This window comes from Bubalus bubalis, chromosome 1 (genome assembly GCF_019923935.1).
Source record: "Bubalus bubalis isolate 160015118507 breed Murrah chromosome 1, NDDB_SH_1, whole genome shotgun sequence".
Taxonomy (NCBI): Eukaryota; Metazoa; Chordata; class Mammalia; order Artiodactyla; family Bovidae; genus Bubalus; species Bubalus bubalis.
In genome coordinates, this window is record NC_059157.1 from 88885971 (window position 1) to 88913433 (window position 27463).

General features: G+C 40.1%; 1 long non-coding RNA gene across 3 annotated transcripts in view; it reads right to left on the reverse strand.

Annotated features, from left to right (window-relative positions):
* Window positions 1–470: 470 nt before the first annotated feature.
* The window catches only part of LOC123333169, a 34246-nt gene continuing 7253 nt past the window's right edge, over window positions 471–27463 (reverse strand). The window contains exons 2-3 of one of the 3 annotated variants that reach the window (XR_006550329.2): window positions 13541–13625; window positions 471–2295 (exon numbers count right to left, since the gene is read on the reverse strand). This is a non-coding gene — a long non-coding RNA (uncharacterized LOC123333169). Of the gene's footprint in view, window positions 2296–12824; window positions 12945–13540; window positions 13626–27463 lie in introns of those variants that run through there. The other 2 variants (XR_006550328.2, XR_006550327.2) reach the window with 2 other exon arrangements.

The following is a 27463-nucleotide window of genomic DNA, read 5'->3' on the forward strand; positions in this document are numbered from 1 at the left end:
TTCAAGGCAAAAATTGTATCATTCTTGTTTTTATCTCAGCTCCTACCCCAACCATAATGCCTGGCATGGGGTAAGTACCCTAGACATCTTTTATGAATAAAAAAAAGAATGAAGAGGGCTTTTCCTTCTTCCTTTTGAGTATCAGCATGTCAAGAGAACTTCAGATTTCACATACTTGATTCAACGTACCTACTAGGCAATCTATTTCTGGAAGATATACTGTGTATCTAGGATGTCCATGGGTTGAGATAGGCAATGGAAAAGTTACACAAAGCCAGATGAATGTCCTATTTTCCAGGATCTTGCCTTCTGATTAGCAACCATGATATTCTAAATGAAAGCTAGGTTTTTATCCGTCATTTAGGTACCTAATAGGATATGGTATGACCAAGCAAATAAATATTTATGCTATCCATTAGTGAGAGAGGCTCCTGCTATCCCTTTTAACCAAAAAATTGCAGTGATTTTCCATATGTGCTTCTTTTATTTTCTCTTGGTACAAAGTTCCAGTAAACATACAAAACCTCTTTGAAGGAAAAAAAAAAGAAATGAAATTTATGTAGAAATTTATTTAATCCTAAGTGATCGGAGACAAAAAACTCTTTCACCTAACTCAAACCACATAAAGGACTTTCAAAAACATTTGAGCATTCCTGGGCTCTGCTCCCTCCACATATCCTACTAGCCAGACAAGGAAGTGCCGCGTTCCCTGTGTGAAATCTCTTGTGTTGGACAATTAGTTCCACGTCTTGGCATCTCATTTCCTACGGTCCTGCCAGTGACCTTCTCTTAAAAACCATTAATTCTTGTGAGATTCTGGCCAGGTGAAGTTTGGTCTGGCTTCTGGACAAGGGTGATCCTGGGCAGTCCTGCAAAGCCTAGAGCATTATTACACATCGCCTTGGAGTTGGAACATTTTTGGCCCTCCAGCGACTGGCTCAGGAAGGTAAAAATGACTGGATGAAGCATCGCTGTGTAAGTCATAACTCTATAATCACAGTTGTGTGTGTGTATGTTTTAAAAAGTATTTGGCTTTGGGGTGGCAGGGCAGTGGTAAATCCTTTTGGAGAGTTTTTGTGACCCTTTCCAGGGTTATTTATACTTGATGAAATGGTGAGTTCAGCTAAATGAATGGGTCCCCATTAATATATCCAAACTCCAAATGAAATTATAATACCCATGTCTCTGCCCTCTTTCCCTGAACAGTTAGAGTTTTATATGGTTACCTTGAAATTCCTCTGGCCTTTCCCTTATAACCATCAATCAGACTAAGGCTGGCACTTTGTTCCAGGAAAAAGGAAAGGTCAGAGAATGAGGAGCATTTTGACTATCAGCTAAGAATCTCTATTTTTATTCACTTTACCTATTACCTTCCAATATGTCTACCTGTCTAACAAAGGAAAGAGACACATTTTGAAAGTTATACCTTGGTGATGTACTGGCCTGTGGGCTTTGTTGTTTATTGGTGGAGTGGGAATTTAAAGGAAGAGAAAGAGGGACCAAAATGGGAAGAAATGATGATAAATGAAATAAAGGAATAGGAAGCACTGAGTTTAAGAAGAATGTGTGCATAGTTTTTTTTTTTTAATGTATTTATTGCAGAGACTATTTCTTGATGACTCTGTATATATGGGAGAGGCACTATTTCACATGTGTGCTGTGCTGAGTCGCTCAGTCGTATTCAACTCTTTGTGACCTCGTTGACTGTAGCTGGCCAGGCTCCTTTGTCCACGGAGATTCTCCAGGCAAGAATACTAGAGTAGGTTGTCATGCCCTCCTCCAGGAAATCTTTCCAATGCAGGGATTGAACCCAGGTCTCCTGCATTGCAGGCGGATTCTTTACTGTCTGAGCCACCAGGGAAGCCCTTCACATTTGTAGATGCTCTATTTCATTTACTGAATGGATTAGTTACTCTTCATTGAGAATACTTCAGAGAGGCACTGAAGGACTGGGCCTGGTTCTTGTTCTTCCCTGAGATTTAGATCCTTTTTGTGGTAGATTTCCAAATCCATCCCCGTCAACTCTGGTCTTCCTGTGGGAGTGGGCTGGTCTCCTGATTCTTCTATGAACAGGGCTGGTCCCGAGTGGTGCTCTGGGGCTGCCCTGGAATGAAGTTCATGCCTGCGATGGGCTCCAAGATTCTAGGGCCCTAGTGGTCCCAGCATCATGATGCACTCCTCACCCTTTCTCTTTATTTCCAGTCTTAGTCCAGGCAGGGATTCTGGTGTAGCTCACTTATGTCTTGCTGAAGCTCTTGTCATGCTGAATTTCCAGTGGAGAAGCACTTGCTTACTCTGTGAGAAACGATTGCTATCACTACTACTGCTGCTTGCTAATACCATCTATTCCATGCCAACTTTTAGTAAATGTGAATAATCTTCACAACCAAGATCAATGTTCTCATCTCTTCTAACACATTGGAAAATGAGGCTCTATGGAAATAAGTAACTTGCCAACGGTATTAACTAGCTGATAAGAGGTAGAATCAAAATTGAACCCTGGCTTTTCCATGCTAAAACTTGATGTGTATATATATATATGTGTGTGTGTGTGTGTATATATATTTGGAGAAGGAATGGCACCCCACTCCAGTACTATTGCCTGGAAAATCCCATGGATGGAGGAGCGCGGTAGGCTGCAGTCCATGGGGTTGCTAAGAGTCAGACATGACTGAGTGGCTTCACTTTCACTCCTCACTTTAATGCATTGGAGAAGGAAATGGCAACGCACTCCAGTGTTCTTGCCTAGAGAATCCCCAGGGACAGGGGAGCCTGGTGGGCTGCTGTCTATGGGGTCACACCGAATCGGACACGACTGAAGCGACTTAGCATATATATATTACTTTAAGTCATAAATTATTTGGTAAATGAATTATTAACCACTGAGTTTGCTTCACACATTATTGACCAGAGATGTATTAATGCCATAGGCATTAGCTTCTGCAACAATCCCCTGGTCAATAATGTGTTAATTATAAGCTCACAACTTAAAATTTTATCTTTTTATAACTTGAAATGTCTTAAATAAATATATATTTTATATATGAAAAAAGTGAGAGTGTAATCATTCAGTCATGTCCAACATTTTGCGACCACATGGAATGTAGCCCACCAGACTCCTCTGTCCATGGAATTCTCCAGGCAAGAATACTGGAGTGGGTTGCATTCCCTCCTCCAAGGGATCTTCCCAACCCAGGTCTCCTGCACTGCAGGCAGATGTTTTTTTACTGTCTGAGCCATCAGGGAAGACCACACATTTTACATATGGAACATAACAACTCAACTCATCAAGTTTTTTTTTTGAGTGCCAAGGATGTGCTGTGTTGTTTTAATATTGGGATTGGAGCAATGAGCCAAACAAATTTAGTTTCTGATCTCATGGTGATATTTTTGTCTCCTAGTGAGGGGAGACATGAAATAAACAATTTCTTTAAAAAGTCAATGCACAGGTGATGATAAAATCATTGAAAAAAATGAAGCAAACTAAGGGTGATAGACAATGAGAGGTATGGTTAGGGGGTTGTGCTACTTTCAAATAGGGCAGAAAGCACTGCCTTTTGATAAGATAACAGTTGAAAAAAAGACTAGAAGGATGTGATAGAGTGAGCCATGTGGCTGTCTGGTTAGAGGAGCATTCCAATAGAGGGACCCCCAGGTGCAGAGGTGTTAAGGTGGAATTGGCTTGATGTGTTTCAAAAGTTGCAGGGAAGCAAGTCTACCTAGAGCAGCGAGTGAGGGGCTCAGCAGCTGGGAGGAGAGAAGAGATGGAAAGAAGAGGTGATTGGAGATAAGTGGGAGAGATAGCAGAGAGCCAGATCATGCTGGACTTGGATGGTCACCATCATGACAGAGGATTTAGATTTCATGCAGAGATTAGAAGCCACTAGTAAAGTCTGAACAGAGGAAAAAGTGATCAGACGTAGTTTTTAAAAAGCATAACTTGGGTACTCTGTGTCAAACCCAACTATGCATAGAACACAAGTGAGGCATGACAAAGTCTTAAGCAGAGTGGGAGGATTCAAAGGGCAGCATTGGCAGAATTTGTTGATGGACTGAAAGTGGGGAATGAGAGAAGTCAAGATTGACTCTAAGGTTTTTGCCTGACATAAGAGCAAGGATGGAGTAGTGTTTATTATTGAGATAAGGAAGACATAGTAAGCTTGAGATGTATATCAGCCACTTAATGGAGATCTTTCAGAGTCAGCTGGATACTAGAATCCAGAGCTCAGAGGAGAGATCAGGAAGGTAGATATAAATTTTGGAGACACTGATGTAAACCATGAGACTGATCTTTAGGTCACATTTGGGTGAAAATAGAGAGATAATGTTTAAAGACTGAGCCTGAAGCATTCAAGCCCTAATGACCAGCAAGATGGAGAAGACCCAGAAAAGGAGAGTAATTTCCAGCAAAAGAGCAGCCACTAAAGGAAAAAGAGGAAGAGTAAAAAATGGTAGTTCTGAAGCTCAGGGAGTATATTAGGACTTAGGCAACAAACCATTTGTCAACAGAGGTCATGAATTAGGTCAAAGATGGTAGGGACTGACAAGTTCCATTAGACTGAGCATCAGGGACATTACTAGATACAGTGTCCGGTAGTACTGCCATGGAATGAACAATCACTTTAAATAGAATTATATCCATTTCTGAAAATTACTCATTTGACAGTTATACCCTAAAATTTATATTCCATCTAGTTAAATACAAATAGTCAGAAGTCACTTCATGGCAAATAAATGGGGAAAAAGTGAAAACAGTGGCAGATTTTATTTTAGGGGGCTCCAGAATCACTGCAGACCATAATTGCAGCCATGAAATTAAAAAACATTTGCTCCTGGGAAGAAAAGTTATGAAAAACTTAGACAGCATATTAAAAAGCAGAGACATCACTTTGCCAACAAAGGTCTCTATAGTCAAAGCTATGGTTTTTCAGTAGTCATGTATGAATGTGAAAGTTGGACCATAAAGAAGGCTGAGCACCAAAGAATTGATACTTTTGAACTGTGGTGCTGGAGAAGACTTTTGATATTTCCATGGACTACAAGGAGATCCAACCAGTCAATTCTAAAGGAAATCAGTCCTGAATATTCATTGGAAGCACTGATACTGAAGCTGAACTCCAAAATTTTGGCCACCTGATGCAGAGATGACTCATTGGAAAAGACCCTGATACTGAGAAAGATAGAGGGCAAGAGGAGAAAGGGTGACATAGAATGAAATGGTTAGATAGCATCACCAAATCAATGGATATGAATTTGAGAAAACTCGAGGAGCTAGTAAAGGACAGGGAAATGTCACATGCTGTAATCCAGGGGGTCACAAAGAGTTGGACACAACTTAGCAACTGAACAACAATAGCAACAGGAGTACAAACAAAAATAGTTTTCCTATTTTACTTTCTAGAACTTGTCCTCATTCTAATGAAGTCTTTCTGGTGAAGTGGCTTTTGAAATATTGGACTCGGTCATGAGCCTTTAAAGAAGAAAGACTTCTTTTGTCTCCCAAGAATGAACATCTATCTCATATAGTTTGTGATACACATACCTGGAGACTCTTGATTTTCCAAATTGTAGTTATCACAATACTCATCTAAGAATCCTGGAAAATGTAATGACAACGCACACATAAAAAGAATTTGGCCCTTAAGTAGCTCCCAAACCTATGAATAATATTTTCTTCTTTCTTTTTTTCTCCATAAAATATGAGGTAATATTCCTTAATGATTATGTCTCTTAAAATTAGTTTTGAAACACAGAAATAGCAAAGATTAAGTGTGAATCTTTAAGAGAAAACAGTATGGATTCAGGAAACAGTATGGCTAGAAACACAGACAATTTCCCTTAAAAATAAAATGAAAGGTGTGTTTTGGGTCTTCATGTTACTTTTGAATAATCCCAGATTTCTTTCTTCTGATATATGAAAGGAGACAAAACAACAAAAGAGGAGAGGGGAGGGACAGAGAAAAAGACAATGTAGCAACAAACCAAGCAAACTTACAGGTATGGAAGAGTGCTAACATTTACAACTATTACACGAAGGTGGTGCAGTTGGTAAAGAATCCTCTTGCCAATGAAGGAGACACAAGGGACACAGGTTTGATCCTTGAGTTGGAAAGATCCCCTGGAGTAGGAAATGGCAACCCACTCCAGTATTCTTGCCTGGAAAATCCCATCGACAGAGGAGCCCGGCTGGCTACAGTCCATGGGGTGGCAAAGAGTCGGATGTGACTGAGCGCACAGGTTACATGCACATGTGCACACACACCCTGATCTCTACCCCTTTGTCAGACTTAAAACTCTTAGGAGACAAGATGAAATAGGTAAATCAAATTATTCCCAAGCTAGTTTCTTTTTTCTTTCTTATTTGAAAGAAGGAAATACATGATGAAATTGTTACTAAATTTTTAAATTCTCAAGGGTCCTTTTTGCCTATTTTCTATACAGGAACTTCAGAGTCAGCCATGAACAGCACCACCACAATGGACTTCACCAGCATTCAATGCTTGCCCTTGCTTAATAGGGACCACCATGGAGCTAAGCAAAATGCTTGTTATTTCTGTAAATTGAAAACAGGCATTTCAGAGCACCTAGTTCTGTAACGTTTCTTACAAAGCAACCAGGGTGTTTTTGGTAGAAGCCCAGTCCAAATACTGGAGGAGCTCTGCTCATGTCTCATTCCAAGGGTTTTTCAATAGTTCTGAAATACAGCAACAGTACACCCAACCCCAGATTAGGGCATAGTAAGGATATTTATTTCCAGGGTCAATCTTGGAGAAAGTGGGAAATTTATTTTTGCTAACTTTTATTCTCTTCTAACTTTAGGTCAAATTTCTTACTTTTTTCTTCTTGCCTGTTTTCCCAGCACCATACCTCAGCTTAACTTAAACTTAAACACACACAAACACACATCCCTAGATCTTCTTCTACACTCTTCTTTCCTTCCATCATACATTTGTTTATTCACTCATCAGTCATTTGACAAATATTTCTTCATGGCTTACCATGGGCCCAGCAAGGTACAAGCCACTGGGTATAAAGTGGGAAACAAGACATGTGTCTAACAGGAGGAGCCAAGGATAAAAGGCAAGAATAAATAAGAAAACCATTCAGTTCAGTTCAGTCGCTCAGTCGTGTCCAACTCTTTGCAACCCCATGCATCGCAGCACACCAGGCCTCCCTGTCCATCACCAACTCCTGGAGTTCACCCAAAACTCATGTCCATCGAGTCAGTGATGCCATCCAGCCATCTCATCCTCTGTCGTCCCCTTCTTATCCTGTCCCCAATCCCTCCCAGCATCAGGGTCTTTTCCAATGAGTCAACTCTTCGCATGAGGTGGCCAAAGTATTGGAGTTTCAGCTTTAGCATCAGTCCTTCCAATGAACACCCAGGACTGATATCCTTTAGGATGGACTGGTTGGACCTCCTTGCAGTCCAAGGGACTCTCAAGAGTCTTTGGGGAGTCCTAATTGATGTTAAAGAATTAAGTAGCAGTATATTTTAGTAAGTGACTGGGTGGTTCCATTAAAATATACCTTCCTATACTAGAGTCTGGAGAAGGCAATGGCACCCCACTCCAGTACTCTTGCCTGGAAAATCCCATGGGTGGAGGAGCCTGGTAGGCTACCGTCCATGGGGTCTCAAGAGTCGGACACGACTGAGCGGCTTCACTTTCACTTTTCACTTTCATGCATTGGAGGAGGAAATGGCAACCCACTCCAGTGTTCTTGCCTGGAGAATCCCAGGGATCGGGGAGCCTGGTGGGCTGCCGTCTATGGGGTCACACAGAGTCGGACACGACTGGAGTGACTTAGCAGCAGCATACTAGAGTCAGGACTTTGCTCTTTGATCTCCAAAGCAGCAAATAGTTTGAAAAATTAATCCATGTTTTTCCGTTTAAAGCTTCCTTTCTTTCTTCCCCCCTTAATGTAATTTCTAGAGAATCTAGAGATTTGAAATGCAGAGATAATGCCATCATCCATATATATGACTCATAGCAGACATTTCCAGTTCCAAAGCAATGGGGTGAGATATTTGGGAACAGACAATGGTTTATCACCTGGGTTGTACCAGAGCTTGGCTCTACTTGGCTCTTCTTTCTTTCTTTTATAGATGTCTCAATCTAAATCTGTCTCCCAGGCTCTTGATGTTTCTGGGTTTTTCCACTGTGTCACACAGGAAAGGAAAGGACTTCACACCACTCCCCAGTGAGTTGTTACTCTCATCTTTTTGGACCTGTCTCCACTCAGTCCTATCTCCCCTTTCTAGCCCTGTCATTCTACCCCACTGTGGATCAGATTGTCCTATTTTTACCCCTGTAAAGGTCATTTCATCCTGTACAAAGAGGTCTTTTTATTTTTTTTACTGAAGAGTGACAAGTTGTCTAACATTTCAAGGAATGAAGCCTAAATAAAGGCATTCTTTTTTGTGTCTTAAAAATTCCTTTTGGCTCCATGCAACTTTGGGTTGCCACCTTTCCAAAGAAAATGAAAGGCCTAGATCATTAGTTTACAAACTTTATGAGTCTCTGAAATTCCTATGGGCTGCTTTTCATGCCTTAGACTCCAAACCCTCATTGCAGGACTGGGGCAGTGCCGGCTGCTGGTGGAGCAGACACAAAACAAACATATCTCCAATGGTCATGTTATTTTTCTTTCAAAGAACCCTTAGGGGTATTGTTAGTCTGAAGAGAAAGACAGGAAGGAAGACTAGATCTATGCCCTTCAAATGTACAGGGCTCCAAACCAGAGACAGTCCCAGGATGGTGGACAACAGAGGTGAGCTGACCAGCAAAATGACCTATAGATGAAGTGGATAGCAAGCACAGATGGCAATGTACAGAGTAAGTCTACATGCCACCTGCCCCAGACGGCGTCTCAGGGCACTGTGAAACCACTCCTCCAGACCCAGAGATCAGTTTTGCAAGTTCCTTTCCTGGTCCCCAGGAACATGCAACAGTGATGGAGTCTTCCTCTGGAGTATCTTTTCAACTGGACCAGGAGAAAGTCTGTGCACCCGTGGCAGGCTCTGAGAATACTGCCAGCCACTAAAACTGATAGAGCACTCACAGGAATTCTGCAGTTTAAAGAAGTGTTTGAAAAGCCCTATTCTAGATTAGTGTTCTATGTAGTTTCAAAAATTTTGAAACTTGGAAAGGTCCTTTGATATCTCTGCCAACTCCTTTGTTGCACAAATGTAGACAACCTAAATAGGAAGAGTGCCTGGCTTGTGCTTGGATAGCTACTTAAAAACAAGTATGCAATTAGGCGGGGAACATGAGAAGAATATGAAGTCAAATACATTAATAGATAGGAGTTTGGTAGTTACGTATCTCTGTGAACTAAATTTAAAATCTATGTACACATCTATCGCAAAGATGGGCTCGATAAGGAAAGAAATGGTATGGACCTAACAGAAGCAGAAGATATTAAGAAGAGGTGGCAAGAATACACAGAAGAACTGTACAAAAAAGATCTTCACCACCAAGATAATCATGATAGTGTGATCACTCACCTAGAGCCAGACATCCTGGAATGTGAAGTAAAGTGGGCCTTGGAAAGCATCACTACGAACAAAGCTAGTGGAGATGATGGAATTCCAGTTGAGCTATTCCAAATCCTGAAAGATGATGCTGTAAAACTGCTGCACTCAATATGCCAGCAAATTTGGAAAACTCAGCAGTGGCCACAGGACTGGAAATGGTCAGTTTTCATTCCAATCCCAAAGAAAGGCAATGCCAAAGAATGCACAAACTACCGCACAATTGCACTCATCTCATACGCTAGTAAAGTAATGCTCAAAATTCTCCAAGCCAGGCTTCAGCAATATGTGAACTGTGAACTTCCAGATGTTCAAGCTGGTTTTAGGAAAGGCAGAAGAACCAGAGATCAAACTGCCAACATCTGCTGGATCATTGAAAAAGCAAGAGAGTTCCAGAAAAAAATCTATTTCTGCTTGACTGACTATGCCAAAGCCTTTGACTGTGTGGATCACAACAAACTGTGGGAAATTCTGAAAGAGATGGGAATACCAGACCACCTGACCTGCCTCTTGAGAAACCTGTATGCAGGTCAGGAAGCAACAGTTAGAACTGGACATGGAACAACAGGACTGGTTCCAAATAGGAAAAGGAGTACCTCAAGGCTGTATATTGTCACCCTGCTCATTTAACTTATATGCAGAGTACATCATGAGAAATGCTGGGCTGGAAGAAACACAAGCTGGAATCAAGATTGCAGGGAGAAATATCAATAACCTCAGATATGCAGATGACACCACCCTTATGGCAGAAAGTGAAGAGGAACTAAAGAGCCTCTTGATGAAAGTGAAAGAGGAGAGTGAAAAAGTTGGCTTAAAGCTCAACATTCAGAAAACGAAGATCATGGCATCTGGTCCCATCACTTCATGGGAAATAGATGGGGACACAGTGCAAACAGTGTCAGACTTTATTTTTGGGGGCTCCAAAATCACTGCAGATGGTGACTGCAGCCATGAAATTAAAAGACGCTTACTCCTTGGAAGGAAAGTTATGACCAACCTAGATAGCATATTGAAAAGCAGAGACATTACTTTGCCAACAAAGGTCCATCTAGTCAAGGCTATGGTTTTTCCTGTGGTCATGTATGGATGTGAGAGTTGGACTGTGAAGAAAGCTGAGCACTGAAGAATTGATGCTTTTGAACTGTGGTGTTGGAGAAGACTCTTGAGAGTCCCTTGGACTGCAAGGAGATCCAACCAGTCCATTCTAAAGGAGATCAGTCCTGGGTGTTCATTGGAAGGACTGATGCTAAAGCTGAAACTCCAATATTTTGGCCACCTCATGCTAAGAGTTGACTCATTGGAAAAGACTCTGATGCTGGGAGGGATTGGGGGCAGGAGGAGAAGGGGACGACAGAGGATGAGATGGCTGGATGGCATCACTGACTCGATGGACATGAGTTTGAGTGAACTCCAGGAGTTGGTGATGGACAGGGAGGCCTGGTGTGCTGTGATTCATCAGGTTGCAAGGAGTCAGACATGACTGAGTGACTAAACTGAACTGAACTGATCCTATATATAGATAGATACACATGTAAGTATGTATAGTATAGATATAGATATAAAAAAGAAATCTAGAAAACCATACAGACTACTGTAAATTTTTTATGATGAACTAGTGGTTGGATGTCAGTCACTCATTCATCGAAGCACTTCATGCAATAATAACTTCTTGAGTATTGAAACAAATGTTATATGCTGCAACTTTTTGGGAGATAAAATCTTTCAAACTCTTAGTCTATATATTTTGGGATATACCTCAGGAGATTACATAATTCAAATTTAGGAGTTAAAACAAGTATAACATCACAACTGCTTAGATCAATACTGTTAAAAATAGGACAACAGACCCAAAACAGAATTGCTTATTCTTAGCCCCATGTTACCAAACCAAGGCTTATTTACAGTTTTGGCTCTTCCAGAAATGAAATCTTAAGCCAGTCAAGCAGGAATTGCCTGGTTAACAGGAGTTAGGTCACCTGACCAATAGATCCCTGCTGCTGCTGCTGCTAAGTCGTTTCAGTCGTGTCCGACTCTGCGCCACCCCAGAGACAGCAGCCCACCAGGCTCTCCCGTCCCTGAGATTCTCCAGGCAAGAATACTGGAGTGGGTTGCCATTTCCTCCTCCAATGCATGAAAGTGAAAAGTGAAAGTGAAGCCACTCAGTCGTGTCCGACTCTTCGCGACCCCATGGACTGCAGCTTACCAGGCTCCTCCATCCATGGGATTTTCCAGGCAAAAGTACTGGAGTGGGGTGCCATCACCTTCTCTGAATAGATCCCTGCCACCCCCTAAATGGAAGTGACCTTGCAGTAAATAACCTGCTTTTTTTTTTTTTTTTTTTTTGCCTAGTTTTAACTTCCTTGTTCCTATTCCTTTTGGGCTAAAAAAAAAGTCTTCCATTTTGCACAGCTCCTCAGAATTCCTTTCTATCTTCTAGACTGAATGCTGATCAATTAGAATTGATCTTTGCACACATTAAATCAGCATGTTTAATATGTCTTAGTTTATCTTTGAACAGTTTTGTCCAGTTTGCCTAAACATCCTACCACATACCTCATTAAAAATAACCAGATTTGCTTATATAGACACACTATATTTATTTTTCATAAATTTATCTACATATTAATGAACTAATAGGCTTAAATTTAAATTAGATTATTAGCAAGGTAAATTAAAAAGTGAAATATTTTACATTATTTTATTTACTAACAATATGAAAGTGTTTTGCTTTCACTTAATGGGTTTTTTTGTTGAAAGCAAATATTCTTTCTTATTTTAAAACCTTAATTGAATGTGTTATGCTTTCAGTTCAGTTCAGTTGCTCAGTGGTGTCCGACTCTTTGCAACCCCATGAATCTCAGCACGCCAGGCCTCCCTGTCCATCACCAACTCCCGGAGTTCACTCAGACTCACGTCCATCGAGTTAGTGATGCCATCCAGCCATCTCATCGCTCTGTCCCCAATCCCTCCCAGCATCAGAGTCTTTTCCAATGAGTCAACTCTTCACATGAGGTGGTCAAAGTACTGGAGTTTCAGCTTTAGCATCATTCCTTGCAAAGAAATCCCAAGGTTGATCTCCTTCAGAATGGACTGGTTGGATCTCCTTGCAGTCCAAGGGACTCTCAAGAGTCTTCTCCAACACCACAGTTCAAAAGCATCAATTCTTCGGCGCTCAGCCTTTAGTGATTCAAAAATCTGATTTTAGGTTTAGCTTATTCTACATTTGGGGCCAAGAGCTGCTTTAGTTTTAAAAAGATTGCTAAAAATAACGCATAGGTCCAAAGGGAAAAAACATTTCATTGGTTGTATTTAAACCTTAAGACTCATTTTTCAGTTTCATCCAACTAAATGGTCTCTGACAAATTTCAGTTAGTGAAGTCTTACATTCTCTAATGTCAATCCATTGTTCCTAAAAATAACAAGCACTTAGTTTATTTTTATATTTTTAGAACATTATTTCAAAATATACTAGAATCTTTCATTTGGAAAATGTTTTGACTGAAGTATTCTAATTTCAAGATCATTATTTGAGTAGATAACACTTTTGATAGGTATCAATTTTGCCAGCAAGTAACATAATAATAGGAATATTCTCCCCCAACCCAATTTTCTTTTTATAAGAGGTTTTTGTTTTTGTTTTTGTTTTTTAAGTTATTTCTCACTTGTTGGTAAAATGTCACCTTTATCTTGAAGGGTCAGATTAATGGTACTTATTTTTAAGAAAATATTCACTAGGTAGCATATTACCAACAATAACTTGTTATCTTATCAAAGGTCAACTTTGAAATACAGGTTGCTTGCTAAAAGTGTTTAGCTTATCTTTGAATTCAACAATGTTTTTGCAGGTTGAGTGGGGACACTAGTGTGAAAACTCTGAATTAAATAGCCTTGTTAAGTATCAGCAAAATTGAATTTCCTTTTCTTTCCTCAGCCAATGAATTAGGCTGCACATTCCCTTAGGTGCATAAAGCCACTAAGGCTTCTACTAATGGGCTAATTACTTACTGATGCTGTCTCTTGGACTCAAATCCATTCTTCTATACTCTGCTAATTCTCCAGATTACTTTGCTACCTGGCTTCCCCTTAGGTCCTGCCAAAGAGACAAAATAGAGTCAAACTGGAATGTAGGAAGAGGATAGAACTTTGTTCTTTTTTTCTATTAACATTATCCTAGCAATAGCAATTCACCCAGGCAGCAGCAGTTGAGCCCAGGAGAGGTAATTCACTTGCTTCTAGTTCTTTTAGCACTCCCAGAGCCAGCCTCTGTATGCCCCTCTAAGGTCCCTGTAGGAGTCAGCTAAGATTCCTTTCCTAAAGATCTGAGCACAAAATCTTCAGGGGAGTCCTCTGAGTTTCTAGGATCTGGTAGTCCTAATACTCCCATTCTCTAGTATTTGCTTCCTTAAGTTATTTCTGGGTTAAAAAAAAAATTCTTTTCTTCTTTCACTCTTTTCATCTGAGTAACCAATTCTCTCAGAGAAGGCAATGGCACCCCCACTTCAGTACTTTTGCCTGGAAAATCCCATGGACAGAGAAGCCTGGTAGGCTGCGGTCCACGGGGTCGCTAAGAGTCAGATACAACTGAGCGACTTCACTTTCACTTTCCACTTTCATGCATTAGAGGAGGAAATGGCAACCCACTCCAGTGTTCTTGCTTGGAGAATCCCAGGGACAGTGGAGCCTGGTGGGCTGCCGTCTATGGGGTCGCACAGAGTCGGACACGACTGAAGTGACTTAGCAGCAGCAGCAACAAATTCTCTATATTAAATTCCCATTCTTGAAATAACTTTTTCTTGTTTTTTGATTATACCTTAAGTGACACAATTGATTTAGACCAGAAGAAACCTTAGAAGTCTCCATTTCATTAAAAACAGGGACAAAATGACTAGATATATTAAAAGTCTAAATGCAAAAAGCAAAACTTCGCAGTTTTTAAGAAAATGTAGGGTTATACCATTATGATCTCAGTTAGAAAAGAATTTTTAAAGACAACATAAAATTTACAAGCCATAAATTAAAAAAGTGATATATTTGACTACATTCAAGTATAAAATGCCTGTGTCGCAAAGGATACCACAAATAAAAGCCAACTATTAGTTTGGGAAAAGATAATTATAGTATATATAACTGCTAAAGCATTGACGTCCAGACTATTAAAAAAATTCTAAACACCAACAAAAAACAAACAATCCAATGAAAAAATACATAAATGACTTAAACTATTAATTTTAAAGAAAGAAAGAAAGTGAAGTCGCTCAGTCGTGTCCGACTCTTTGCAACCCCGTGGACTGTAGCCCACCAGGCTCCTCCATCCATGGGATTCTCCAGGCAAGAATACTGGAGTGGGTTGCCATTTCCTTCTCCAGGGGATCTTCCCAACCCAGGGATCAAACCCAGGTCTCCCGCATTGCAGGCAGACACTTGAAACTCTGAGCCACCAGGGAAGGTGGCTTCTCTTTAATTTTAAAGAGAAGACTAAATGGCTAACAGATACACTGAAAGCTTCTCAACCTCATTTGTAAACATAGAAATGCAAATAAAAGCAACAGATACCACTGTGTCATAAAGGTAAAAATTGAAAATCTGAAAATGGCAAAACTCGAAAGTTCAAAATGGCAATCATGTTGGAAAGATATGCTCCTATATACTGCTGCAGAGGCATGAACTGTTTCATGTTCTTTGGAGAACAATTTGGAAATATAATGTAATATAGGTGAAGATGTACATAGTCTATGGACAGGACCCAACAATTCCACTTATACAGTAGCTCACCAAGGGATCTGAGCTAGGATGTTTGTTGCCACATTTTTAGTAATAGCAAAAATAGTATTTGTAAATATGCATACCTTGGAACCATTCAGGGATTTAAAATATTAAAGGAAATCTGTATTTCCCAACATTGAAAGAAAAAGATGCTTTTTCCTGAAAGCAATAAAAATATAATCAATATGGCTTATTAAAGAGAAATGCATTTGCTTATGTAAAAAGATTCATATTTAAAAAAAAAAAACAGCCTGAAGACTGGTTAATACAGTTTCTGTTTTACCCCTGTTTCTGCTCTGCCATTATCCTTATATGGACATATCACCAAGCCAGCTTCCTCAAAGTAGCAAGATGGTTGCGCAGGTCACACTCAGGAGTGGTAGCATCCAGCGCAAGATGAAGCCATTCACTTCTGTGCTTTAAGAACAAGCAATCTTTCCTAGACATTTCCCAGCCATATTTTGCTTACTTCATTTACTAGAATTATGTCACATTGCCCTGCATAGTCCATTCACTGGGAAGGATAAGATTACCATGATGGCTTATACTAATTGGTATCTATTCTTGACATGGTGAAAGGTTCTCTTTTCCTAAGGAATGGAAGCCTCAACAAAACTGGGGCTTTGTTTGTCAAGGAATAGGGAAGGAATAGTTAATAGGCAGGCAATCACCAATTTTTAAAAATGTAAGATATAGAAGGAGATGCATAGTTTTATGTCTTTGTGAATCTTTTTAATGTTCTAAATCATACTAGATATTGCATAAAGATATAAACGCCTATAGTGAACAGTCAAAAACAAAGGCAGATACTCTATATGATGGTTATTGGGCTGTCCCATAGCACAACTGGAGTTCTGTGGTTCAGTTTGGGCCCCTTAGCAGTGTGCCAGATTCTGTGACCTCGAGGTTTTCTGTAGGAAGAGAGGGAGGGGAGTGATACAGGAGGGGAGCATCATCCTCAGCTGCACATTTTCTTTCTATTATTAAAGAAACAAATTTGGCAATATGCTAACGTTTGTTAAATCTCGGAGGTAAAATAAAATCCATCATTTAAATATCAAATAGTTTTGTTCCCAAAGCCCAGGGTTCTCTATGTTGTGTTCAAATTCCTGTGTGTTGATTATCTGTCTTTTTGGGCAAAAAAGGAGAACAGTATTTCAAAGTTCAAAATTGGTACATTTTAACCCGAAACAAATATATTTACTTTGGCAAAACTGTGCAAGATTTATGAATGATGATTAAAATGATCAAAATGTTAGCATTTCATTGTTATAGTTCCAAAAGGCCATTCTCCAACATGAATTCCCAGACAAATGTGAATGTGGCTTTTGGCTTTTTTTTGGCTAGTTTGTTTTGGGTTACTCATTCATGTAAATCGCTGGGGAACAGGTAAGCTTCTGTTTCCTTCCTAAACTAACCCTTGCTTCTGTCCACACCCTGAAGGGTTGTACGTGGGCAGAACCCCTGCCTAAGCCCTGTGAAATATATTCCAGCTGATCATAAACATAGAACCTGGTTTTCCTTTCCTTTTTTCTCTGGTCATTTGTATTTGCATACATTTTGACTTCTCATGAAATTGTCAGGGAGGTCACCTTGCCATTCCTTAGTTCCCCATTCTGCCCTCACTCCTACAGTATAATGGGGTTCTATGCCAATTAGGAAGAACAGGGGTTCACATAGCCTCTTGCCCATGAACATTTTTCTGGGGATTGGTAGGAACAGAACAAGAACAGAAGAAGAAGAAACAGACTTTATATTTTGGCCATTAAAGCCTCACAATGTTTGCAAAGTGGCACATGCTTTAACGAGGGCCTTCTGTCTGATTATTTTTTGTCATTGATATTCAGAAAGTCCAATCAAAAATATTTCCAAACAGCTGCAACTAGACTGGTAATCTTCATTTTGCATTCCAGAGCAATGGCGCCCAAGTGCCCCTTAACCATTGGAAACACAGGCTGGAGAGACACAGATCCTGGAAGCTACAGCCTCCTTTGGGCTTCTCATTTCACTACTGGCTCATCAATGCATTGGCCAGAAGTAGACCCTGCATTGGATCCTGTGCTGGAAGTCCAGACTTGGTGTGATTTGAAGTGGGGTGGGGGAGCAGTTCCCACCCACTCTCACTGTATCCATTTTTATTTCCCAAAGAATAAGGAAGGGCTATTTCAACACACTTGATCTCAAACTATCAGCAGACAAACCTCATTATAAAAAGTGCTGGCACCATCTCTGATGTCTAAATATCAGATTAAATGAAAAGTCAGTTCTGACTCCTAACATGGCTCTTCCTCAACTGGTCTTACTATAAAATGAAGGGGTATCTTTTGTTATTTGTGCCCCATGCACTTACAATACTATTAAAACCATTTTTTCTGCTTGCTCATGAAGACTTATCCATCTTTTTCTGAAACTATTTATGAAGGTTATGTTATGAATTTGCATCATTAACCTTTAGACAGGACTACAGTTTAGTGGTTTTAAAGAGCAATTTAGTGGCGGGTGTAGCTTGAATGGTGCAGAGTAGTATTAAAGGTCGTTTTGGAGACAAGTATAATAGCGCGATTTTTCACTTAATTCAAAAGTATCTGAGCAGAGGAATTCTACTGTTGACTCACCTTAAATGAACCTCTTAGCCACAGTCTCAGTTTTCACTGTAGTCAGCGTAACATTTTTATGCCTACCTGTCACACCAGCACTTTAGAGAATACCTATAGCAACACTTCCCTGATCACTTTGAATCTGCTCCATTACCAACTAGAATTTTCTTCACATTTCACAAAAAGAGACTATATGGATTTTAAATGTAATTTTCACTTATAGAAACACCCAGAGTGAGCATTCTTTAGCTTTTGTAGTTGAACCTTCCTCCTAGAAGCTCACAGCACTTAATATATAAAATTTCATTTGTGTCAATTCCAACTGCTGTAAAATACGTTGGGGTCAGGTTTTAATTATTTCCTTATGTTCCATGCAGATGATATGCTATTATTTTATAGTAAGTGAAGATTTTGAAGATACTGTCTCAAAGCAGGAGAAAGGAAATAACTGTTTCTTTTCCTGAAAACATGTATCCCCGTCAAGCTTTGGCAGGCCTGCATCTGACCTTTTGTTCCTTCTATTATCTAAATACTCATTCGGCTTTAAGAAACCAGCCATGCATGTCTGGAATTATTACTAAATGTAACCTTCAGATTGCAATACCAGTTTATAACTAAGGAAAGAGTAAGCTTGGCCATGTTGAGGTTTAGAAAAATGTCATCTTAGTGAAGCATGGACCACTGTCTGCTTCATCCTCAGCTGGGTGCTTCTGCCTAGAACATCATGGCAGTCTTCAGCCTCACACTGACGTCTTGGCTGACTGTACCCTTTATCAACAAATATCCCAGGTCATACCCATACAAGTAATAGCAGAACAGAGAGGAAGTTCTCCCTATAGTCTTGTTCTTTTTGGATCTAATGCAGTGGTTTCCAACCTGAAGGCCCTAGATTTCTAGAAGTCCTTTAGTTGAAAAAATAAAAGCTCAGAGTTATTTATAATAAAATTTGAAGTCTTACATGAATTGCTTTCAAACTGTGGTGCTGGAGAAGACTCCTGAGAATTTCTTTGGACAGCAAGGGATCAAACCAGTAAATCCTAAAGGAAATCAACCCTGAATATTCATCGGAAGGACTGAAGCTGAATCGCCAATACTTTGGCCACCTGATTCGAAGAGCTGACTCGTTGGAAAAGACCTTGATGCTGGGCAAGACTGAGGGCAGGAGGAGAAGGGGGCGGCAGAGGATGAGATGGTTGGATGGCATCACTGACTCACTGGACATGAGTTTGAACAAACTCTGGGAGATAGTGAAGGACAGGGAAGCCTGGTGTGCTGCAGTCCCTGGAGTTGCGAAGAGTTGGACACAACTAAGCAACTGAACAACAACAATGACACATGAGTTGTATATTTTCACACCATTGTTGTGGCTTGCAAGAATCTCAGCATAGTATAGTAACACTCTGATATTTCACTAACAGCTCTAGTTGGCTATTCCGGGGTCTTTTAAGGAAACAAATGAATTATTACTTAATACATGTGGTGAGTTTGGTGGAACACAAATCTTTTTCAACTGGAATCTGTGGGGGAAATTATGGTGATGGGAACACTGGTCACTCCTATCTTTAGTTTGAGGTCATAGTCATTCAGTAGAAGAACACTTCACTTCACAGAATTGATAAACTCTTCACCTTATTTAGCTCAATCCCCCAAATCTGGAGATCTAAGTGCTTCTGTGTGCTAAGTACTAAGAGCACAATTAAAGTTCATTAAAAGAAACCAAAGCAGGCTATCTACTTCTTAGAATCATACTTACTCAACAGATACATAGAGACCACCATGCCCAGGCTCTGTGCTGGGCCTTTGGAATATAAGAGTTCTACCCAAGACCGTTCTTGATCACATAGACATTGCAGTATTAGGGACGACAGATATGTATCAAATGATCACATAAAGAGAATTAAAATTACAGTCATGGTAAATATTATCAAGGAGAAGCACATGAAAACCCTGACTCAGGGATTTGACCTAGCCAGGGGTGTTGTGAAAAGCTTCCCCAAGGAAGATAACTTGAACTGAAACTAGTAATTGAGTAGTTAACTAGTCAAGATGGGAGGAAGAATCATGCCAGCCAAAGAAATCGTTTATGTAAATATTCTGTCTGGAAGAGACAAAGTAAGTAAGTAGTAGGGATAAAAGGAAACCAGTTTGGTGGTGAGACTGTTGAAAACATGGGAGAGTTATTGGGAAGTAAGGCTGAAAGTTCAGTTCAGTCGCTAAGTCGTGTCCGACTCTTTGCAGCCCCACGGACTGCAGCACGCCAGGCCTCCCTGTCCATCACCAACTCCCGGAGTTTACTCAAACTCATGTCTATCGAGTTGGTGATGTTACCCAATGATCTCATCCTCTGGCATCCCCTTTTCCTCCTGCCTTCAATCTTTCCCAACATCAGGGTCTTTTCAAAGGTGTTAGTTCTTCGCATCAGGTGGCCAAAGTACTGGAGTTTCAGCTTCATCATCAATCCTTCCAATAAATATTTAGGACTGATTTCCTTTAGGATTGACTGTTTGGATCTCCTTGCAGTCCAAGGGACTCTCAAAAGTATTCTCAACACCACAGCTCAAAGGCATAATTCTTTGGCACTTAGCTTTCTTTATACTCCAACTTTCACATCCATACATGACTACTGGAAAAACCATAGCTTTGACTAGACAGACCTTTGTTGGTAAAGTAATGTCTCTGCTTTTTAATATGCTGTCTAGGTTGGTCATAGCTTTTCTTCCAAGGAGCAAGTACCTTTTAATTTCATGATGCAGTCACCATCTGCAGTCATTTTGGAGCCCAAAATAATAAAGCCTGCCACTGTTTCCATTGCTTCCCCATCTATTTGCCATGAAGTGATGGGACCAGATGCCATGGTCTTAGTTTTCTGAATGTTGAGTTTTAAGTCAAATTTTTCACTCTCATCTTTCACTTTCATCAAAAGACTCTTAGTTCTTCTTAGCTTTCTGCCATAAGGATGCTGTCATCTGCATATCTGAGGTTATTGATATTTCTCCTGGCAACCTTGATTCCAGTTTGTGCTTCATCCAGTCCACCATTTCTCACGATGTACTCTACATATAAGTTAAATAAGCAGGGTGACAATATACAGCCTTGACATACTCCTTGCCTGATTTGGAACCAGTCTGTTGTTCCATGTCCAGTTCTAACTGTTGCTTCCTGACCTGCATACAGATTTCTCAGGAGGCAGATTAGACAGATTGGTATTCCCATCTCTTGAAGAATTTTCCGCAGTTTGTTGTGATCCACACAGTCAAAAGCTTTGATGAAGTCAATAAAGCAGAAGTAGATGTTTTTCTGGAACTCTCTTGCTCTTTCAATGATCCAACAGATGTTGGCAATTTGATCTCTGGTTCCTCTGCCTTTATCTAAATTCAGTTTGAACATCTGGAGGCTCACAGTTCACATACTGTTGAAGCCTGGCTTGGAGAATTTTGAGCATTACTTTGCTAGCATGTGAGATGAGTGCAACTGTGTCATAGTTAGAGCATTCTTTGGCATTGCTTTTCTTTGTGATTGGAATGAAAACTGATCTTTTCCAGTCCCGTGGCCACTGCTGCATTTTCCAAATGTGCTGGTATATTGAGTGTAGCACTTTCACAGCATTATCTTTCAGGATTTGAAATAGCTCAACTGGGATTCCATCACCTCCACTAGCTTTTCATAGTGATACTTCCTAAGGTCCACTTGACTTTGCATTCCAGGATGTCTGGCTCTACGTGAGTGATCACACCTTCGAGGTTATCTGGGTCATGAAGTTTTGTGTGTTTTTTTTTTGTTTGTATAGTTCTTCTGTGTATTCTTGCCACCTGTTAATATCATCTGCTTCTGTTAGGTCCATACCATTTTTGTGCTTCATTGTGCCCATCTTTGCATGAAATATTACCTTGGTATCTCTATTTTTTTTTTGAAGAGATCTCTAATCTTTCCCATTCTATTGCTTCCCTCTATTTCTTTGCACTGATCACTGAGGAAGGCTTTCTTATCTCTCCTTGCTATTCTTAAGAACTCTGCATTCAAATGGGAATCTTTCCTTTTCTCCTTTGCCTTTTGCCTTTCTTCTTTTCTCTGCTATTTGTAAGGCCTTCTCAAATGTTGTAAAATTCCACCATGAAGGACTTCTTAGCAATTTTGTTTTTCTTTAGCATGAGAATTGGAGAAGGCAATGGCAACCCACTCCAGTGGATGGAGGAGCCTGGTAGGCTGCAGTCCATGGGGTCTTGAAGAGTTGGACACGACTGAGCGACTTCACTTTCACTTTTCACTTTCATGCATTGGAGAAGGAAATGGCATCCCACTCCAGTGTTCTTGCCTGGAGAATCTCAGGGACAGGGGAGCCTGGTGGGCTGCCGTCTATAGGGTCTCACAGAGTCGGACACAACTGAAGTGACTTAGCAGCAGCAGCATGAGAATATGTAGAAACAGGGTGAGTAGTATGTGTTACATGATTGAAATTGTGTGTTGTTTCCTTTTTTTTTTTTTTTAAGAATCACTTTGGCTACGAGATGGAGAAAAGACTGCAGGTGGAGAAGAGAGATCAACTAGGAATCTATTGTTATAGTTCAGAGATCACAGTGGCTGGGACTCTTAGAAAGTTGGTCAAATAAATGGAAGAAATCAAGAGATTTAGGAATTTCCCTCAAACTCTTTAGTAGCCCCAGATGTCCTTGTCTTTATATGTCTCCATGTTTCCCAGGAGACTTTTCTTGGTTTCCCAATTTCCACCAGAGGATCCCCTCAGCCTCGTAGTTGGGTCCTACCTCCCCTAGGTATATCAGCCTTCCTCTGTGGTTTGCTATTCATCATTCCTGATATGGGCTGCTTGCTTTATTGTTAGGTTAACCCTGGGCTACTGCTTTCTAGACACAGACCACAAACTGTCACCCTGGGCATAATGAGCACAGCTCTAATGTCAAAGATAGTATCTGCTTCCTTGCCAGGTGGTCCCCTAGACAGGACAGCCCTTATAAAATATAAAGGCACCACTATGGCCACATGGGCACCAAGGTTATTTAATAATTTACTGTTTAATATCAAGGCTCTTTGATTTAGAGTTTGGAGACCAGGAAGATCAAAGCCAGCTTCAGCAGAACAGTTGCCTAAGTTCTTACCTCTGACTTCTAGCAGGACCATTTTGTGATGCTGGCTGAAGTTGTGCAATAGGGTTCAACTTTCATCTCCCACTTGTTTTAAATATAATGTTCAATGAGTGCTTAGTATTTGTCTATGGCATGGATAAATCAATCAATCAAAGATAAGTTTCTGGTCTGATTTGCTCATTCAGAGTTAAAAAGAAAATAAAGTTATAAAGAATAATTATAAAATCTAACTCAAATTTTAACAACAGAGGGAAAGGGAAGATATCTGGTTGAAAATAGAATGAAGACAGGACCAGAAAGAAATTGAAAAAAGAAACAGGTTTTGGTGAGAAGGTAGCATGGGAAAAATGAATTGATTCTTATTCTGGCAGGAGAGAGAAGAAGCTGGAGGACACAGCTATAATCTGATGGACACAGTGTGACTCTGCACGTCCCAGCTGGTTTTCCTCCATCTCCTCAGGCTGCTGTGACTGCCCCAAGTTTCTTGAAGACTGGGCTTCCGGATTGAAAATCAGTCTAGACATTTTATTCTCAGACTTTCCAGAGGAAGCGCGGTTGGTCACACTACCAGCATGGCAAATTGAGAACCTATTAATACACGGTTTTCACCTCATGACAGACATTTAGGCAACATCCAAGACAATTCAAAGAAATAAGGAACTATATCCACTTTGTAAGAAAGTAAATGCTTCCTTGAAATCTACTATGTAGGTTGCTTAAATGAAAAAAGAAAGAAAGAATGCGGGATTGTCCCGGTAAGAGTACTAGAGTGGGTTGTCATTTCCTCCTCCAGGGAATCTTCTCAACTTAGGGATTGAACTCCTGCATCTCCTGCACTGCAGGCCAATTCTTTACCACTGAAGAAGCCCTGCAAATGCTAATATAAAAAACAGGGAATATCAGAATTTTCACCTTTGCTTTTTGTCATTTCTGAACATATTGAAATATTTTTATATTTAAGCCAAAAAAATTTTGAATTCTAAAGAAAGACATGGTGATGTGGTGAAAAGAACAGAGGACTCAGAATGAAGATAAACAGGATGGAGTTTTAATTCTACCTATGTGACCTGGAGAAGGAAATGGCAACCCACTCCAGTGTTCTTGCCTGGAGAATCCCAGGGACGGGAGAGGCTGGTGGGCTGCCGTCTATGGGGTCGCACAGAGTCGGACACGACTGTAGCGACTTAGCAGCAGCATGTGACCTGGGACTAGCTACTTAATCTCTCTGGGTGCCTATTCCTTCAACATAAAAGTCACAATGTTGTTTGAATGACCTAGAAGAACACTCTACCTAGGATATTCACTGATTCCATTTAGGACTGAATGCACAGTTACCGATTTTATATACTAGATCTGGTAGTGAATATTTAGGATTTTTTAAATGGAGAAGCAAGATATTATTAATTAAACAAGGAAGCCAGACAGAGGTGATTCTAATGCCATGGTGGCCTATGTAAGCAAACCATACCTAAGCATTTAAATGCTTAATGGTTACAAAAATCAAAACTTAAGGACAGCCAATCACAAACAGCCAACTAGGCTTTAAGCTATAACCAATCAGTCATCTTCTGTACTTGTGTATATAGTAAGTCTTTCTCCAGCTCCTACCACTTCTGATTTGGTGTTTCCTGATTGGAACTGACTTCTGCTCAAATGAACCCTTGAAATTTTTAATATACTTCAGTTTGTCTTTTCAGTTCAGTTTAGTCACTCAGTCGTGTCCGACTCTTTGCAACCCCATGAACTGCAGCACGCCAGGCCTCCCTGTCCCTCACCAACTCCTGGAATTCACTCAGACTCATGACCATGGACTCAGTGATGCCATCCAGCCATCTCATCCTCTGTTGTCCCCTTCTTCTCCTGCCCCCAATCCCTTCCAGCATCAGTCTTTCCCAATGAGTCAACTCTTCACATGAAGTGGCCAAAGTACTGGAGTTTCAGCTTTAGCATCAGTCCTTTCAAAGACATCCCAAGGTAGATCTCCTTCAGAATGGACTGGTTGGACCTCCTTGCAGTCCAAGGGACTCTCAAGAGTCTTCTCCAACTCCACAGTTCAAAAGCATCAATTCTTCAGCACTCAGCTTTCTTCACAGTCCAACTCTCACATCCATACATGACCACTGGAAAAACCATAGCCTTGACTAGATAGACCTTTGTTGGCAAAATAATGTCTCTGCTTTTGAATATGCTATCTAGGTTGGTCATAACTTTCCTTCCAAGGAGTAAGCGTCTTTTAATTTCATGGCTGCAATCACCATCTGCAGTGATTTTGGAGCCCAAAAAATAAAGTCTGACAGTGTTTTCACTGTTTCCCCATCTATTTCCCATGAAGTGATGGGACCAGATGCCACGATCTTAGTTTTAATGTTTGAGTTTTAAGCCAACTTTTTCACTCTCCTCTTTCACCTTAATCAAGAGGCTTTTTAGTTCCTCTTCGCTTTCTGCCATAAGGGTGGTGTCATCTGCATATCTGAGGTTATTGATATTTCTCCCAACAATCTTGATTCCAGCTTGTGCTTCTTCCAGCCCAGCATTTCTCATGATGTACTCTGCATAGAAGTTAAATAGGCAGGGTGACAATATACAGCCTTGACATACTCTTTTTCCTATTTGGAACCAGTCTGTTGTTCCATGTCCAGTTCTAACTGTTGCTTCCTGACCTGCATACAAATTTCTCAAGAAGCACATCAGGTGGTCTGGTATTCCCATCTCTTTCAGAATTTTCCACGGTTTACTGTGATCCACACAGTCAAAGGCTTTGGCATAGTCAATAAAGCAGAAATAGTTTGTCTTTTAACAATATTCAAAGCCCACTGTGGATTTTTGTATAGTATTATAATCAGACATATAAATTATACTTCAAAGAAATTTTATATTTTTAGCTAGATAAACAATAGAAGTTAAACTTTTGATATTCATTTCTTGGGGGAAATTAGTAAAAAAAATTATTGACTTTCTTGCTTGAATAATGAAAGATTCAAGATAGTGAAAACATATACATTTTTTGCCAGACTTATCTATAAAAACAAATGGGGGCCCTTTGTGAAAGTCAAAGAACATGTACTTTTCTAGTTCAATTAAAGACCCTAAGTAAGATATTGGGGAGATAGAACTCCTTTTCTTAATATATCCGGCAATAGTGGGCACTTAGTTGATGGTGGTGAGCAAAACAGTTCCCTGCTGTCCCTGTGGCCACAGAGTTTAGAGTGCAGTTATTTCTGTTCTCTGCCCATCCACCACCTTACTTTTGGGTAGAACCCAAAACACAGAATGTAAACCACAGCGATATTCAGAAAGTTTCTGCATGCTTCTAAGTAAGCTCATGAAACAGCATGATAAAAATTCAAGTCCAGCTGTACAATGCAGGGACTCCATTGTGCTGTCATCTCATAGGGGGAGTTTAGTGGAGATACAGGAGTCCCCAGAGGGGCCCCCATTAAAACACATGGCTCTTTTACAAGTAAACAGTCTGAATCATCTACATCATTTTAATGAAACTGTGAGGACCAATAATGCATAGCCTATCGCAATGCCATTTCTATGCAAAGAGAACTGGCCAGGAGGGCATTCCAAAGGAAGTACATTGCAGATGGTGCCATAATCCATGTCACTAGTATTTTATCTTACCTGAATTATTTTGTTACATAATTAAATAATTTTTGCTTGATCTTCTTTCTCTACCATATAGTTAGCAGACTGAGCAAATAAAATTAAAGGATGCCCAGATAAATTTGAATTTTAGTAAACAACAAATATATTTTTAGGATAAGTATGTCCCATGCAATATCTGGGTCATACTTACATTAAAATTCAAATTGAACTGGGCATCCTGTATTTTGTTTAGCAATGATACTACGACAAGCTGCCTCTCAACCATGGCTTGCATGAGAAACTTTCTACATATGCATTTTTTTTAATGTAGAAAAACATTGACTCTTATTTGAAGGTTGCAGTAATCCCCTCTCTGAATATCCTTTGGCATGACAAATACCAAGTCTGTCAGAAAATATTTCATTAAATCCTTTCTTGAGGTAAGGGAATGGCCTAGGTGGCTCCTGGGAATCCCATTCAAGCTTATATTTTTGAGTCTCTAAATCACATGATGATCAAATAATAAGCTCACTGAAGCTTCATGAAGGCAGGGACCTTGTGAATCTCCCCAGTGCCTAGCATCCCATCTAGCAGAGGTGCTGGCCAGAGTAGGCATTCAGTGAATATATATTAAATAAGAAAATTTCCTTGAAATTCGTTATTCCAGAAATAAAATAAAGGAAAAATTAGAGCAGATGTCTGTTTTCAACTACAGACCCAGTAGCATAAAGCCCCACAATAATATTGCCATATCATTACAGTCATGCCTGAAGCTGCATTCTAAGGTAATATATGAGGATTAATACATGTAGATTTCTAAAAGACCTAAGACTCTCTGGAGGGGCTGAGCCAAACCAGAGGGTTTTTTTTGTTGTTGC